This window comes from Salarias fasciatus, chromosome 17 (assembly GCF_902148845.1).
Source record: "Salarias fasciatus chromosome 17, fSalaFa1.1, whole genome shotgun sequence".
Taxonomy (NCBI): domain Eukaryota; kingdom Metazoa; phylum Chordata; class Actinopteri; order Blenniiformes; family Blenniidae; genus Salarias; species Salarias fasciatus.
Window position 1 is genome coordinate 8,558,965 of NC_043761.1, and position 17,210 is coordinate 8,576,174.

General features: G+C 44.3%; 1 long non-coding RNA gene across 1 annotated transcript; it reads right to left on the reverse strand.

Moving 5' to 3' along the window:
- Positions 1-2,871: 2,871 nt before the first annotated feature.
- On the reverse strand, positions 2,872-16,278 carry LOC115404462 (uncharacterized). Its single transcript, XR_003933353.1, has 3 exons — positions 16,185-16,278; positions 8,016-8,023; positions 2,872-2,883 (listed from the first exon to the last, which is right to left on the reverse strand). It is a non-coding gene; the product is annotated as an uncharacterized LOC115404462 (long non-coding RNA).
- Positions 16,279-17,210: the final 932 nt, after the last annotated feature.

A 17,210-nucleotide genomic window follows, 5' to 3' on the forward strand; every position in this document is an offset into this window, starting at 1 on the left:
GAGAGGAGGACAGGAAGAGTATTTTATGATATGCACCTGCAGTAAAGCTGCAACTTGTTGAAGACTGCAGACAGAGCTTCTCGCCTCTGTCTTTCTTTACCAGTGAACGATCGAGGCTGCCTCTGCGTGCGTTCAGCTCTGAAAGTAACTGAATCAACATTTTCTTGACTAAAACACGTGTCTTTTTGGAGCACGCACACTTGCCTGCTGTCATTTCTTGTTGGTAGTAGTTTGTTGCAACTTGCACGGGGTGGAGTTTGGTGGTACAGTTGATTTCATTGCCGTAAGATCAGTGTTAAACTCCAGCGGGTTCAACGGGTTCACTCAAACCACGTAACCACGAAAAGTTGATGTTCCTCCTAATCTCGTTTGTCTTGTTTTATCTTGTTCTAAATGTGAAAACAGTATGCTGCCTGCGCACCGCAGTGTCAAATATACACAGTGTGCTCTGTTTGAGCCACAGCGTTTAAAGCTTGTTTTGAATTATGTATCCAGCCCCGGAGTGCTCCTTCTTGCAGCCCCGCTTTTTTATTAAATGAAAACAATTTTCATGTTTCTCTCATAGTTTTCGATATTTTTCCATAATTCATTAAACAAGACTACTTTGGTATTTCTGCAAACATTAGGAGCTTCAGTAGAATATAGAATAAATACATGCGGCCGTGAATAATGCACAATACAATAGAAGCTGTTTTATTTAGACAGAAAGTTTTTTTTTTAATCATGGTTCTTTAGCATGGTTGGAATTATCTTGTCATATTTCTGTGACATTCTCTGGACTAATTAATTACTTTAAAAGACATGTTGTGATTGTGAAAATGTGTAATATACAGTTATTAGCAACCAAAAGCTTAGATATACTTGATATCATGAAGAAAAAAAAAACTTTTTCTTTACTTAGATCAAGTTACTCAGTTCCAAAGAAGTAACTTTAATTGACCCTGAAATGTATTTGTAAATACTGTTGGATGAAAGTTCTTTTTTTTTTTTCTGCCCCTGCTGTGCTGCTCTGCTCCCAGCATACACTCTGCTCTCCACACACACACTGCTCGCAGCACACACTCGTGTCTCTGGCTGCAGAGCTGCAGCTCATGTGTGACCTCTGCAGGTGTGACTCCATATACAGCAGGCCTGGGAAATTAAATGAAACAAGGACATTTACACTTAAAGGATTCAACATTTCAACAAGCTTACTTACTGTGGATTAAAAAAAAATTTTGAACTAAGTAAATTTTTAAGCATCTCTTATTGTGAAACATGGACTTGAGGCAGTTTTCTAAAAACTACTGTCAATCATCTGAACATTGCAGCCTTGTTTTTTCTGATGAAATGCCTTGTGCAGATAACCACGGCTAACTCCGAATTTATTTGAAGCCATTAAGTGTAAAACAAAGCGCAGAAGTCAGAGGCCAGTGAGTCATGGTGTCATTTATGAAAGCAGATACAGTGTGTTTTAAGAGGTGTTAATTATGTGATGTGAGAGGACTGCAGCCAATTATGGAAGGGGAAAAAAAAAAAACAACCCTTTTTGTTAAGTGAGTTTGCAGACATTGACAGCGGATTGGACTGAGTAGGTGGACACTGTACGTTTGAGTGTTTGGTCCGCCTCCCACCACATCCTATCTTTGCAAAGAAACCCTTCATTTGATAATTCCAGTTGGAGGTCCGGTAGGCAGCCTCCCCTCAGTTCAGGTGTTGTCCAGATGTGCTCGGGAGACTCATCCCCAGGCTCCTGCTGATCTCTCCTCAGAGACACGAGACGGAACAAGAAAGCTCTTGAGTCCCTGCTGCCTTTCTTGAAAAGGTTTCTTCCTTCAGTACCACATGGAGATTTGTCAGAGTCTCAAATTTACTGTCAGACATTGAATTATCTCTGTCTCCGTCACTTAGAATGTCTTTGAAAGTAAAATCAGATGATCTGAATAAGATTTTCAACACAATAAATGTATATCACAGGCTCGATATTCACATGCACACCAGGCTCCAGCAGTAGTTATAGTGGAGGTTGTAAAGCCTCAAGTATAGTCCTCAGAGATGTTTCATTCCAAGCCTCCCACAGCGCTCTGGCTTCACTCATTTTTAGCAATGCTGTCTCGTTTACTTGTAAGGATATTTTGTTTTCGTAACCCAGTTAACCCAGTTGTGAGTTGACTCATGGAAATCTCGTATCTCAGTTTTGAAAAGCTGAGACAGTGATTATGGAAATCCTCCGTCGGATTGTCTGGCTCCTTTCCATTTCGGTGACTTGTAAACACCGCCGTCATACTTGAATTTTTGACATGCACGTGAAACCACTGAATAGACCTAACTATGTTTATTCTGTGCTTTCACTAATGAGGGTGTTTGTCTCCGCCGTATCAGGAATAATCAATTGATTAGCTGCAGTGTGATGTTGTTATTCGCATTATTTATTCTCTTCATTTCTAATGTGTTCCTCTGGATGTCGTCTCTCGCTCCTTCGTACTTCCTCTCCATCCTCATCACTTACTCCGTACCCAAACGACAGAATCAAAAAGCAGAATATGATATTAGTGGCAGCTACTCAGTGAGTATCACTGCAAAAAGCCAATGCTAATTAGACTGTGTGTGCATATCAGGCGTGACTGGTGTCATACTTGATAACGGCAAGAGTTCAGGTCCACTAGCATCTAATTACAAGTCATTGCATAAAATGTAATTATGGGGTAAAGTTCAGGGCAGTGCAACAGTGCTTGCGATTTACTAGAGGCCGAATTACACGAGAGGTGTAAGGTAACTTTATCTCAAGCGTGTCTGTGTTCATGAAGGAGAAGTAATGAGAGTGGATGATTGCTCTCCACCAGACAACCAGAATGAACTCTGCAATGGCCAAAAGGCTCCTTCTCTCTCTCGCCCTCTCTCTCTCTTCCCCTCTCAGACTGGGGGCAGTCCAGCCTCCACAGAGCGCTCAGCCTCTGCTGCATTGTGGCCCGGGGCCTCATTTGAATGGGCCTTTAGTATTTTGTGTGAACAAGTCAGCGCCATTTGCATTTGTTCCAGTCACAAAGGTTTAACAGGTCAATAGGGACTCCCTGGCAGAAAACTAACACGCTAGGCTAACTTTTTTTTTTTTTTTTCTCCCCCTCACTCCCTCCCTCACGTCTCCTCCATCGCTGTGGTTGTCAGGCACCCCAGCCGGCCTGTCCTGGTTGTATTTAACTTAAGCATGTGGTGCCTATATGTGCGTGTGTGTGTGTGTGTGTGAGCGCGAGTGTGTATGCATGTGTGTTTAATTGGTGATAGAAGGGTGAGAGAATAGAGACGAACACTCACCAGGCTGTAAGTGACAAAAACTTTAATTAACATGCAACTCATTTGAGTGACAGAGGGGGTTTGTTTTGTGCGTTTGAAAGAAGAAGAAGAAGAAAAAAAAAAGAACACAGACTTTCTTTCCACCACACACACTCAATCTATCGCGAAGTTTAGCATCCAGAGTGTTTACACTCTTAGTAAAAATTCTAACATGGTGTGGGGGCTAATTGCACCTCACCAGCCTCACTGCACACTTCACAAGTGTGATGGCAGCAGAAATGACCATTGTGCCATTTATAAAGGGAAAAAGTATCACTTTGTTCGACTGGCTTTCAGTTGTTTTCCTCTCCTCTCTGAGAACTTGACTCACGGCAGAAGAACTCCTTCTTTCTGTCTGTCGAAACAAACAAAACTTTGTGGGCTTGTCAGACTCCCAATGGAAAGTAATGGAGGCTGTTAGCTTAAATATGTTGAGCCTGTTAACATGTAATTTTTCAATTCAGTGACTTCCAGCTTAGAAATATCTTTAAAGCAGATGTCTGTTTCTAATGCTTGTTATTATTCATATAAAGCTCCCAGTGTGTCACATTAAAATATTTTCACATGTCTCAGTAAATTGCTTGCTAATTTGTACGGTGGTCCTTTTTACTAAACCATTAAACCCAGTATTGGTCCCAGTGTTGTAAAGCTGTTGTTCCTGAGCCAGTGGGCCTTTTTGAAGGGGAATATTTAGAGAGTGAAGAGAATCGTCTCATTAAAGATTTATTGTGATTTTTGGATGGATAGCTAAATTGACTTTTTTTATGGTGCTATTTTCAACTGAGCATAGCCTCTGTCGCTCATGTGGCTCACTTGAGGCTTTCGGCGTCCAAAATCAACAGAACAGTGAATGATCTTTTTCTACCGGCGACACGATTATTTGAAAAACCTAAAAAGAAACATAATCTTAAAGCAAGTAGCGGGCTTAGCTCTTTACATATTTGATAAAGTCTCGTTGAGTGACGATCAGTGTTTGATGCAGGTTTCAGTTGCAGTCTACAAACTTGCAGATTTCATGACTGAGTGAATCATAATGCCTTGCTCAAGGTCAAACATGGGTATCACTCCCATAGTGTGGCGTTTCTTTTGTAATTCAGCATTATCGATGCATGCTGCTACATCAGTATCACACTCCTTTCTGTTCAAAATGTGTTTACATCATAGGTACAATATGCAAAGCAACTGAATGCTCTGCTCATGTGTACAAAATTGGACTTTTCTTATCCGAAGTAGAGGGCAAATTAGTTGTTTTCTTGTCCCAGGCATTAATTAGTTTAATCACTGTATACAAGAACGTGCACTGGATAAGGAACTTCCCTCAGTGAGTTGATGCACAAAGCATAAATATTGCAGTGAATACCGACATGCACAGGCGCCGTGTATACAGTAGGATATAAAACTATGTACACATCAGGCACAACTGTACTCCTGATTAAAACACGCCCCAGTTGTATTTACACCAGACCTTTCCGAGTAGTCTGGGAGATTATTGTGCAGGGATGTTTGACAGACAGCAGAGGAGAGCAAAGTCAAATATTTCGTGGCAGACCCGAGCGGGAGCCGTGCTCTCAGTGCTCCTGTCATGCCGATCTCAGCCCGCATGAGTGCAGAGCTGTGCTCCGCCGCGCTGTATTCTGTTGCGATTGTTTGTGTTGAGCTGTGTGACCCACTATTTGGACCGCCGTCCCATTATCTCCCGAAACCCGCCGCAACCGGGTCCCAAGCAAAGAAAAGCAAAGTGAGAGCCCAGCGTCAGGTGCTACAAGCTTCGAGCTAGGCCTGCAGCCAGGCCCGGAGAGCCAGACCTGGCAGCTCCGAGGCTGCGACGTGTGAAACGCTGCACACAAAGGAACTCCCTCCATCTGTATGCACCCTACATAGGCAGGCTTTTGTTGCAGCCGACAGGCACATGACTGCTAGCATCTTAACCCCTGAGAGCCAGCGTCTCTTTCCCCCTCTCAGTCGACCGAACGCTGCAATAGACACCAGTGAGTCATTACTTTCTGCACAAAAACAACAATGGATTTACAGCATTGTCGAGCGTCGATATTTTATTGCACTTTTCATCCCTCAAGTCCTTTTTGAATTAGCATTGTATGTATGAAAGTCTGAATATGACTTAAGAACTAAATTTACATGGAGTTATGACCGATGGCCAGACAGGGTGATGTTCATGCAGAAAGTTTCCAGATTGAAAGTAAAGTTAGAAAATGTGTAAAGACAATCAGTCAAGGTCGATAATGAGGTCAAAGAGATGAAAACAAAACGAAACAAAATAGACATGAATTGTAGATTAAAATATGTACATGTATATTGTCTGTCTTTCTGCAGGAATTTACTGAATAAATGCAGATAACATTAGAAAGACAATTTTTACATTCAGTTTAATATTTCTTTTTTGTGTGTTTAGTGTAATGCCAGCTTCCCCTTATTTGTCCGAACATTTTGCATCAAGTTCTGGGAGCACTTCAGAAATTAGACTGCCGATTCCCACTGGGAGACCTCTCAGTAAAATCCAATTAAAGATAAATCACCAGCATCAAGACTCAGCGACAGCAGCAGTGAGGAGATCCTCCGACCTATTAGCATTCTTAATTTTTCAATTTGAACATGTTCTATGGTCGTCCTTGAGTTAGCGTTGAGCATCACACACACACACACACACACACACACACACACACTCATGCATACCCTTGTTCTCAGTCTGGGGAAGGTTTTCTCGTTAAACCTCAGTAAACCAGCTATAAAAATAATTAAACAAATTGTCTAAATTCAGGACCTGGTGAATACCTGCCGCTGGTCACACGTAGAAAGACTCGTGTGCCTCCCGTTACCTCGTGTAACCCAGACAGCTCCAGACGTGTGTGAGTGTGTGTGTGTGTGTGTGTGTGTCCATGTGTCCTTGTGCATGTGCGAGGCCTGCAGCATGTGTGTTCAAACTCGTGCTCAATATGAAATCCAACAAGCACTCTTTTCTCCGATGCGTTCCTGAACCGTTAGTCAGCTGAACTGGATGTGGGCGACTGAACATGCTGCCATTCAGTCAAGTGTCGGATTCTTTTTATTTTTTTATTTATTTTTTTTTTTTAAACTGAGGAGATGTGGAGCGAATCAGGGACAAGTCAGAGAGTTAAAATAAATCATGGCTGCACATCAGTCCCCCCCCCTCCCACTTAACCGCCGCCGCCGCCATCTTCCTCGTATTAAACGTGGGCGTAGCGTCCCGAAGGGGGCCCGGGTGTGTAGGGTTCCTATCTGGGCCAAGCTAGGCCACACAGGCCCCATCCGGGCTGCAGTGGTTCTGTGACGTGGCACTAAACCGGGGCCAACAGCAGGTCCGAGTGCTTAAGAGGTGGTTCGTCTCCCCGAGAAACACCAGAGACCTGCACGCAAGCCGGCGTCCGATAAAAGCTGCAAAAGTAATAATTTATTCATGCGACGGACCCCAAAATGTGAGCAGTGAGTATCCTTGAAGGATGAGGGGTGTTTGTGTGTGTCGAGGCGAGCGGGGAATTTCATGCGTCGAAGGGGAAAAGCAGCCGAAAAGTGTGACTTTTATTCATATATTTAATCGGCCAGACAGAAACGACACAAATGATTTAACCTTGAGGGCGCTCGACTTTGAATTTAGGGCGTTTTGTTTCTGTCTCGTTACATTCGCAGATGCTCAGAGTGAAAACATTTTAAACAGCCTTGAATGAGACTAATTTTGAAAAGGCTATATTAGTTCTGCTGTAAATTTACATCAAAGAAACTTGGAAAAAAGTTTTGGAGTTCTCTTTTTTTTAAGTTTTTCTTCTTCTTTTTTTTTTTTTTTTTTTTTTTGCCAGGGGTCAGAGTGACATTTCTTCTTTCCCGGAATAAAAATCTCTCATTACATCTCGAAGATGGGCGATGTATTTTGGTAGTTAAATTAGAAGCCAAACTTTCCTAATGAACCAGACAGTTGCAAAATGACCTAGAGAGGGGAGTTTCATGGTTAACTGAAAGTAGGACGATCATTCTCCCAAAGCACTGCCCTTACTTTAATGAAGAAGAGCTGCAGAAAGGACAAGCTGTGACGCTGTCAAAGTGCTGCTTGTTTAGGATTTACTGTCCGTTTGGCTGTTTTAGACGCTGCTTTAGGCCGCTCGTCTCGAGCCGAGTCGCGCTCTGATCGATTTCGTCTCTGCTCTTTTCCAACCTTTGCTCTCCTTGCTGCCGAGTAGGCTCCCTGCACACAGGCGCCGGGTTTTCAGAGGTGAGTGGCTTAATGATTGTCAAATAAATACATTTGAGTCAAAGTGCTCAGTCACTGACCCTGAAAAGTGTGAACTGTCTTCAGAAAACCCGTCACAACAGTTTTGTCTTTTTTCTTTTTAGTTGTTCTTGTTTCTGACCTTGTGTTGTTTCTTTTTGTTGCTTTACCCCTTTTAGCACTTCCATAAATTAAGTTTGTCAAATATCTTAATAACTTTAGAATAAAAAGCAGAATTTGCTATTTTTCCGACAAGACTTAAATAATTAAACACATGCTGTCAGATCCAAGTGTTTTTGATTGATGTGTCAGTGAAAAAGTGAATTTTCTGCAACATTCAAAGTGTAAAAAAGGTCTTAAATTCATCAATAGCCATTATTTAAACAGCTTATTCCCTCAGCTTCATTCATAAAGTTGTTTTTGTCTGGATAGCAATTTTACATTTGAGAAGTATTTCTGACACATTCACACACTGTCCTCTTTGATTTTTTATTGCTCAAGATAGAAACTTGTAGTTTATTTAAAAAAAAAAACAGCTGAAACTATACTTTAGGTTCTGTAGTCATTTTAGATATTTAGAAAATATATTTTAAATAATGTGTGTGTGTGTGTGTGTGTTTTTTTAAACGAGTTGTATGTGATAATCCGGTGTTCAAAAACCCTTCATCACCGTTGCAACTTTGGTATTTCACCCTCAAGTTAAAAAAAAAAAAAAAAAAAAAGAGAAGAGAGAGAGGAAGAGAATCTATTTTGAAAGTCGGTGCAGCAGGATACAGGAAATTCAAATTACAATTACATGGTGCTTAAAATATGTTTCTTTTTTGAAGGTGTAGTTTTGGTGGAGGAAAGGGGAAAAGCAATTTGTTTTTTCTCAGTAGGTAAAATATCTGGAAGTCAAGTCACAGTGATTTCCTTTAAAAAAAAATATAGATTTTAAATGAAACTACTTTTTTAATTTTCTTTTATTTATTATATGCATATCATTTAACAATATTCATTTGAGCAGATCATTATTTCACCGAACTGAATTCTGTTTGAAATGATTTCAGGATTCACTGAAGAGTATTTTTTTTTTCATACATATATGCATCGTTACTGAGGATGATGTGCATGTATATTTACTTTTTAGTTTTTATGCATCTTTTGCTTCTTCAATAAATATCACAGGGGTAAAAGAAGGATGAACTCCTACAGCACTTCATTTTTTCTCATCCTGGCAGGAAGTATCTGAAGATATGTGCACAACAATTGAAATACATCATTTGAAACAAAACGAATTAAAAAGATTCTCTACGATGTGAACTCATTTCAAATTATTCAACAATTTCCCACGTCTGTTCTTCATCCTTGAGAGTGAGCGCAGGGTTAACCTTTGTATCTTTGTATCTGTTGGAGCCAAAGAGACTGGAGGAATTTAGATGTTCAGCTCGCACACTGTAGCCTCACTGCGCCTCTCTGTTCCAGCATTTCAAACTTTTTTTTTTTTATTTATACGAGTGTGATCGAATGTTGCACGAGGCGCAGCGTTTTTATGGGGATTTGCCCCGTTTTAACCAGAGTGTGAGTGGCTGCATCACTCGGGCCACCATCTTGTCTCCTCCTGTCCTCCATTTTGTGATTTTGTCTCTTCGATGTTGCTCACCTGCCTTCATCGAAATTCCATCGACCCGTCTCTGGCTTCTGCTCTCGAGCCATATAAATAAATTTGACTGCATTTACTTCTTTTTTTTTTGGTTATATTTTATTTATCCGCATTGATCGCCCAGCTTCGTTTCATTTCTGATATCTAACTTGTTTGAAAAGTCTTTCTTTTTAACGACTCGCCGTCCTCAAAAGCTGAAGTGTCCTTCCTCCTGCTTAAAGTGTAAAAACAGAGAAAACAGTTCCTATTTGACAGGGTGTTTATCTCTTCAAACAATTTGTCCATACAATCAGCAGCACTCAAGTTCAAGGATCCATGCGGCATCAGCTTTTACAGCTCCGCAGCGCAAGTGACTGTGACCCGTGGCCCCATAATGGCCGCCTGGGGTCACGGAGGTTAATAGAGACTGATGTATGAGGCCCCCGAGTGACATCCCAAAGGGGATGGCCCCTTAATCCTTATTAGGCCTCTGTGTTAGTGATCCTTACCTTTCAAAGCAAACAGCACGCTCTCTTTGCCGTGGGGCCCCAGCCTGCCCCCGGCGTTACACTTCTGACCCCGGGGTCGTGGCCTTTGTTCACAACCCTTCAGAGGCTGACCTTAGGGGTCACGGCTGTAATGGAGAAGTTGTTGAGGCGCGTGCTGCCGAGGGGCCCCTCAGTAGACCACCTTGTAGAGGGATCCGGCCCCGCCGCACTGGTCACCGAAGAGCGGAGGAAGTGCGTGTGTGTGTGTGTGTGTGTGTGTGTGTGTGTGTGTGTGTGTGTGTGTGTGTGTGTGTGTGTGTGTGTGTGTGTGTGTGTGTGTGTGTGTGTGTGTGTGTGTGTGTGTGGTGGTCACAGTGGGAATGTACAGATAAAGCTGTAACTTCCGTGCTTTAAATACAACGTGGGTAAATCCTGTGTGAGAACTGAGCGTTCAGGAGAAGGTCTTCAGTTCCCAAAGAGACCCACATTCTGACATTTTAAACACAGTCGGTCTGGAGGAGCGCTCATTCATCTCTCTGTTCCCTTCACAGAATTTTATTCATCACCAAATCTAAACCACGCATATAGTACAGAAAAACCTCCCATAAATGTTTAGCATGGCTTTTTATTTATCGGTTGATTTTCTGATTTTTATTCAGATGAGACGCTCTTAATTGCACTGCAGCTCATATTGTAATATGTCCACTTTCTTTAGATACATTATATTATGTGTCGGTAAATGTCATGGCTGTGTGTGTGTGTGTGTGTGCTGTAAAGTCTTATCTTTGTGTGTTTGTGTGGTTTAGTCGATTGTGCGGATGAGATGATGAGATCATGGAGACAGTTAAAATACTAAAAGTCTGATAAGCGCGTTGTATGATTAACTTCAGTGTGAGTTATAACTCGTGTTGCCTGTCAGATATTCACAGATACGTTGTCACCATGAACTGTGCATCACTGGAAGATTTGCATGGATGTTTAATGTTAAAAGATCTTTCCGATTTCAAATCAAACAGATCTTCAAACTGATGTTCATGTCACACCAGAATCACATTTTTCACAATTACAATAAATACTGCGAAGACAAAAAACAGCCTGGTATTAACCTGTAGATGAAGAGGACCGATAGTATATATGGAAAATTGCGTTTATAGATATATGACGATGCCATAAATGAGGCTGTTCATATTGGAGTTTCTTCAATGGCAGCATTACGCAGGCCGCTCCTGCAGGGGCGAGGCCGCGCAGAGGGCTACAGTGTCAGAAGTTGGCAGCTGAGCCAAAACCAGAGCCGTATCCTCAGATGAACTCTCCACGACGTACGGTGCAACAGGCTCTGCCAAGTTTTTTGAATTCCTGCCACATGTTAGATGGTAAACAACTGACTTGCAGAAACAGTGTCTCTGCCGGCTGATGAGGAACAAGTGGACACTTCAATTTGTGGCTGAAACATGCATTTGTTTACGTGATTGTTTATTGTACAATCAGCCTGCACTTGTAGTGAAATTTGCACTTGCAGCGCTCGCAATTGGTTCAAAGACGTGGCGAGATGTGACGTCACAGGGTTCAGCCCGGTAACCGTTTGGTCCCCGACCCGTTTCTCTCATCAGGAAACCCGAGTAACTTTTTATCTCGATAAACTGCCTTGAAATCGTCGCTCGCCTCTCCTCTAACCTCGGTGGTAATCGCGTATTCTTCCTCCCGTGCCCCGTTTTTTTTTTTTGGGTTTTTTTTTTTTTTTTTTGTGCATCGTGTGTTTCTGATACGTGCATGGTGCAGCAGGAAGCACAACACAGAGAAACAGAGTTTTATTGTCGTCTGTGGAAAGCTGAGGAGAGTTCTGCGAGACAAGTGCACCCATTCGCTGTCTCTCCCTCTTTTCTCTCTTTCTCCAAGTCCGTCCTGTGAGGTAGAAACGCACACAGCAGTGTAACGCCTTTTCTTCCAGCCTCCTCGACTGAGAGCAGCGAGGCAGGAGACACTGCAGCTAACCAAGCGGCCATGTTCGTTTTGCTGCTCACTAGCTCGTACTTGCTGTTTTCCTTACCTACTTCTCCCCAGTTGAAGAACGTGTGTATGAAAAAGTAAAGATGAGGACGTTTGTCCACCTCTCATTTGCTCAGCTGCGTGTGAATCCTCTTCAGCCGATATGCGCAAGAAAAGACAGATGTAAAATCGAGTCTAGCTAGCTGCACTCCTCGATGAGAAATCCGACGTTTTGTTGGATAATTTCCCCTTTTCTCCCTCTCTTTTGTACGGCTGCTACTTTGGGGAGAGACGAGGGGGGAAAATTTGCCAGTGTTGAGTTCTGAGTTTCTTTTGGGAAAGAGAAGACTGAAGGGGAGGGGAATGGCGTCCAAAAGAGAGGAAGTTGTCTTTTTTTTTTTTTTCTTTGCCATGGGGGAATCTGTTGAAAACAGCGACGAGGCATTGCAACATTCTGGCCACAGAGAAAACAGAGAAAAGTTTTTGGGTAGGGAAGTTGGGTGGAAACCAGACGGGTGTGAATAACCTTCAGCGTGCTGATGCAGAGGTTAGTAGGTGTGCATGAGACAGCCAGAGAGACAGGGAGATAAAGAGAGACAGCAGGGGTGGTATCTGGCAGAGGAAAACATAAAAAAGATCCTTCTCATGCAGGCTTAAATTAACTCTCAGCGCAGGGCTGTTTATTACTGTAGGCTTTAACTGTGCTACTGACAGGACAAGAAAGGGTGCAAGACAGAAAAGGCTGGACACAGAACAGGAGGCGGAGGGGGAAGGAGGGTGCGGGACATGAGCGGAGTCATCGGCAGAGTCCATTTTATCGTTCGGTTCCTGCCCGAGATTCTCCTCTTATTCGCTCACCGGACCGCCGCTGCTGCAGCAGTTTTGCAGCAGGGTGAAGGTGGCCCAGTCATGGCACATAGCGCCTGCACTGCGGTAAATATTACACGATTTTACAGCATGGTTTACTGTTGCAATCATGGCGGGTCAGTCGCACCCAGGTGCTTATCTGGTTTTCATTGCGTGCCAAAGCGGACCGTTTAGCTGTTCGACTTCGCAACATGTCTGCCGTGAGGCAAAAGGAAGCTCCAATCCAAACAGTATTCATCACCAACCGTACCTGGCGTTCTTTTTTTTTTTTTTTTTTTTGGCCTGTAGTTAGAGGAGCGCCATTGCTTCCTCGCCACCTGGAAGTTTTGTGTTAGAGGACATGTGGGTCAAAGAAAAATGGCTGTTCTCAAACTCAAAGCAGCAGCAGCAGCTTCTGGAAAAAAAGGGCTACATTGTTAATCTTTTGCTCGAATCTCAGAATGAGGTGTTGCAAGTTGTCCCAGAATCCTGTAATCATTCGCGAATGTGTGTTTGCTACGACTCTCCTCTTCAGAAAAAGTGCCCCGTGCCCCCCCCACCTCAAACTCTCTACCGCCACCTTGGCTCCCTCCCCACCCTGCCCCGTGCATGCGCACGTTGCACCGGTGCCAGTGATGAAAACGCGTAGTGCACACGCACTCCCACACGTCGCTGTTTCATCATCAGCTGAGCTCGCTCTCCTCCACTCACGTCTCTTCTCCCCTCCCTCTCTCGCCCCCTCCCCTCTCGGCTCTCGCTTCTTTTTCTATCCATCGCTCGCCTCCTCCTCCTCTCTCCCTGGGTCCCGGCCACATGCGAGAGGGTAGACTAGGACGCTGCAGCTCTGAGAAAAAAAAAAAAAAAAAAAAAGAGGGGAAAAACGCTCTGCTGCTATTTCTACAGAGCAGGCCCTCCCCTTTAGCTAGTCTGTGCCAAAAGAGGGAGGGATTTTTTACTACTCCCAGTCTCAGGATTTTAACCCTCTGCCTGCTCTCACTTCTCTCTGCAAGATCTGTTCCTCTATATCATGCAACAAGTGGCTTTGCTTTGACTCGTGCTTCGTGATCACGGCACCATTTGCGAAGACGTTTTTGGAACTGGCGCTTCCCCGCGCGTCCGCTCACGTTTTCTTCGTCTGGGGTTGTCGGTAGAGATAAACTGGACCGGGTAGAACCTGTGGGGTTTTTTTATGCTGCAAAGGTCTTGCGGCTGTGTTGCTTGGTTGCTCGCCATGCCTGTTTTTTTTTTTTTTTTTTTTTTTTGATTTTTTCTCGGGGGTCCTCCCTTAAGCTTCGGACGGAGGCAGCAGTTGGTTGCATGCATATCTTTGGACCAGCTCCTGTAATTCGTGTTACATCTGCATGCTTCTTGTATGGAGTTGAGAATTTTTGTGCATTTTCCTGTACTCTTCTATACTTTGCCCTCCACCTTCCTTCACCCTTTCCATCTTTAAACCTGTCCCTCTATTGGGCTTTCTGCCCCACCCTCTCTTTCTCATGCCCCCCTCGCCTTCTCTCTCTCTCTCTCTCTCTCTCTCTCTCTCTCTCTCTCTCTCTCTCTCTCTCTCTCTCTCTCAGGCAGTCTCCAGTGAAAGGGGAGCAGGAGGGCGGAGCAACGATGGGGCTTTTTCTGGGACAGGTGCCAATTCTACACAAAAGACACAAAAATCCAAAAAAGAGTGTGATATGCTCCCGACGACAGGAAAAGAGTGTCGTGCTTCAGGAACTGATTTGTAGCCATTCCTTGTGTATACATGTGTGACTCTCCTCCTCTTGCAGGACTGTTTGCGAGTAGCAGCAGAGATCTTGAATTCTCTTCCTTCCCCCTCTCGCTCGTCTCTCTTGCTCCCGTGAAGGCATTTGAGTTTCGAGCGGGGAAAAGAAGGAGGGGCGGGTGGAGTTGGGAAGGGGCAGAGGGAGGCGGAGCTTTGCCTCCTATCCTCGCTGCCAAGTCTTCTGCATTATTCATATGCCCGGGCCGGTGCCGTGATATGACTGGCTGCCTGGCTTAGCATTCATCCGACATTCAGCAGCTCTGTTTGCTAACATTCCTCATTCAAAGCCTTGTTAACTGCCAGACGGGAGGAACACGCGACTCCATGGGAAACCCACATGGCCTCCCCATTGTGGCGGGCCCTGACAGTCTCAGACTCGGAGGTGGCAGACAGGGGAGAGCGGAGAGGTAGTGATCTGCAAATATTAAAAAGCAGCCAGCTGAGGTTAGAGCGGATACCCGAGGCTTAGAGGCAGGTTGGAGGCAAGGTAGCCAGATTGTCAGGGTAAATCCCAGACTGGGGGGCAGACGGACGCACAGCCAAGGCGCTGAGGCAGACAGGGAGGCTGGTACTTTCTGGGACTCTGAATGGGTCTCTCGTTGGCGTGCCCGCCTACTCCTTGCAGAGAGTGCAGAGCTGTGTGACTGAATCCGAGCTCCTTCTCTGCCCTTCCCCACAGAGAGGATATGTGGACGTACACTGTGCAGCGACCGACGGGTCCGGAACCGTGAGCGTCGGACATTTCTGGCTTCATCCCGGATAGCCGACCGCTCCGGCGTCTGCCAGCCGCTTCAAAGTCTTGCTGGGTAAGTCAGAGAGCGTGTGTGGGTGTCGAGGTAAGAGTACGTGTGCACGTATACTTTGCTTGTGAAGCATGCACGCATGCAGAGGGTATCTTTTTGACTAAACGAACGCGGGGCGCTACATCGTTGGACCCGATGCTCGTGCTCGTCTGTAAACGTGGTGTCTGGGTGTTGCTTCCTTCGGGGCTACAGACTATCTGGGGGGAGAAGGCTGAACTAGACACATTCAAAGCGGGGAGAAAAGGGCACGGGACTTTGAATTTTGACGAAACACATGTAAAGTCTTTTCCGCGATGCTCCTACCTGCAGTTTTGAATCCCAGTTAGACTTTTTTTTTTTTTTTTGTGAGTGTGATAAAGAAACGGTTTTGGAGGGAGGAAAGAGGGACTGGTGGTGTAATGCTGGGCTAAGGGCCAGACAAGGCCTGCTACACAAGGCCGAGCCCTACCACAACGCTCTCTCTCTCTCTCTCCCTCTCCCTCTCTCTCTCCCTCCCCTGTTTCTCTCAGTCCCTATGTGAGCATGCTTCTCCTTCCTCTCCTGTCCCGGTCATTCACCATCTATTTCGGTAATTAAAACCCAATTCTCCCGAACCTGCGCGGCGTTTGCTGTTCGTTAGAGAAGGTGCATGATTTGAAAATGTGTCGATGCTAACACGTGGCCCTATGTAGCTGTAATAAAGCTTTAACAGTCGATTTCTGTCTACTGTTTATCGTACCGTGTTCGGACAACTTTAAAATGCGCGTTTTGTTTTTTAAATCGTTCTTCGTGGGAAAAAATCAAGAAAAATAGCATACTTGAAACATTCCCTCGGTTTGAAAAGGCGATTCGGTTGCGACCAATATAAGCTACAACATAGCACTTCAGAGGTGAACATTATAGAGCGATATGCTCGTTATTTGAAATAAAAACTCTTAATACGTGCTGTTGTTAACATAGTTTCCACACATGCGTCATACCCGAAAAAGAATTACGACCTTTAATTTCGCCTTTTATTTATTGAATTTTTCACATAATTAAAAAACTCGCCACACCCTTCATCAGTGCCATCCGGCATCTTTTATTGATCACTCTTTTAAACAAGCTCAGACTGAAAATCTCACCCCCACCTCATGCTGACTGTCCGTGTGTGTGTCTATGTGTGTGTGTGTGTGGCTTTATGCTGAACACCTCAGCACATCAGAGTCGACCATGACCAAAAGGTAGGAGTGGAGGCAGCGTGAGTCATCTCAGATAGCTCTAGTCATCCCACCTACATCCTACGTTTGACAGGCCTATTCATCCGCCACTCTCCCACCACAGGGCCTGGCACCGGCTCCTCTATCACTGTCGCCCTGCAGGAAATCCTGACGTCGGTCCCCTGTGCTCACCGCGGCCACCGAGGACCCTCCGTCAGGCGAAATCAGGAGTTAAAACTCCGGCTATTTGGACACGTAACACGTCAGCGACGTTAACCAATCGGCTCACGAGAAACAAACACAGAGCACTCGAATGTAGGATGTGGTTTGTCTGTTGGTTGCTGCGTCCTCCTCATGTTGTCTGTGTGGCTGAAACTCTCTTACTGTACGTACAGTATGCCAGGAGGGCTGCAGTGTAGTTTTTATTCCAGAATTTAGGAAAACGGGGAGAAGCGGACGTTGGCGTATTCCAACTGATTATTTATTTGGCGCATCTATAAATGCTGATTTTTTTTTTTTTTTAATTTTGCTTACAATATTTATGTATTTTAGTTTTACATACACACTTCCTCTCTAGTCTGGATATCTATAAAAATAAAAGTTAAAGGAGACCAGTGTATTTTTTATCTGAATAATAAAAAATCTACGAAGGACGTTTTTTTTTCCCTGTAAAAATTCTAAAATACACACGGCTGTCTTTTTCTTTTTTCTTTTTTTAAACGCCACCGCATTCGTTTTTAATGGAGTACACAGATTCTGTGTTCTTCAGAACTGATTCCTTGAAGAGAAAATTGACAACGCACTGTGGATAGAGTTGTTTGTTAAAGGAAGAGCCTAAAAGTGAGGGAAACGTGAATGAAGAGCGTCGGACCTGGTCTTGCAGCAGACACACAGGACTCTCACACTCACGCGCAGCCAAACACACCCAGACACATTTGATGCTGGGTACCCCACAATGAACCCTGGCT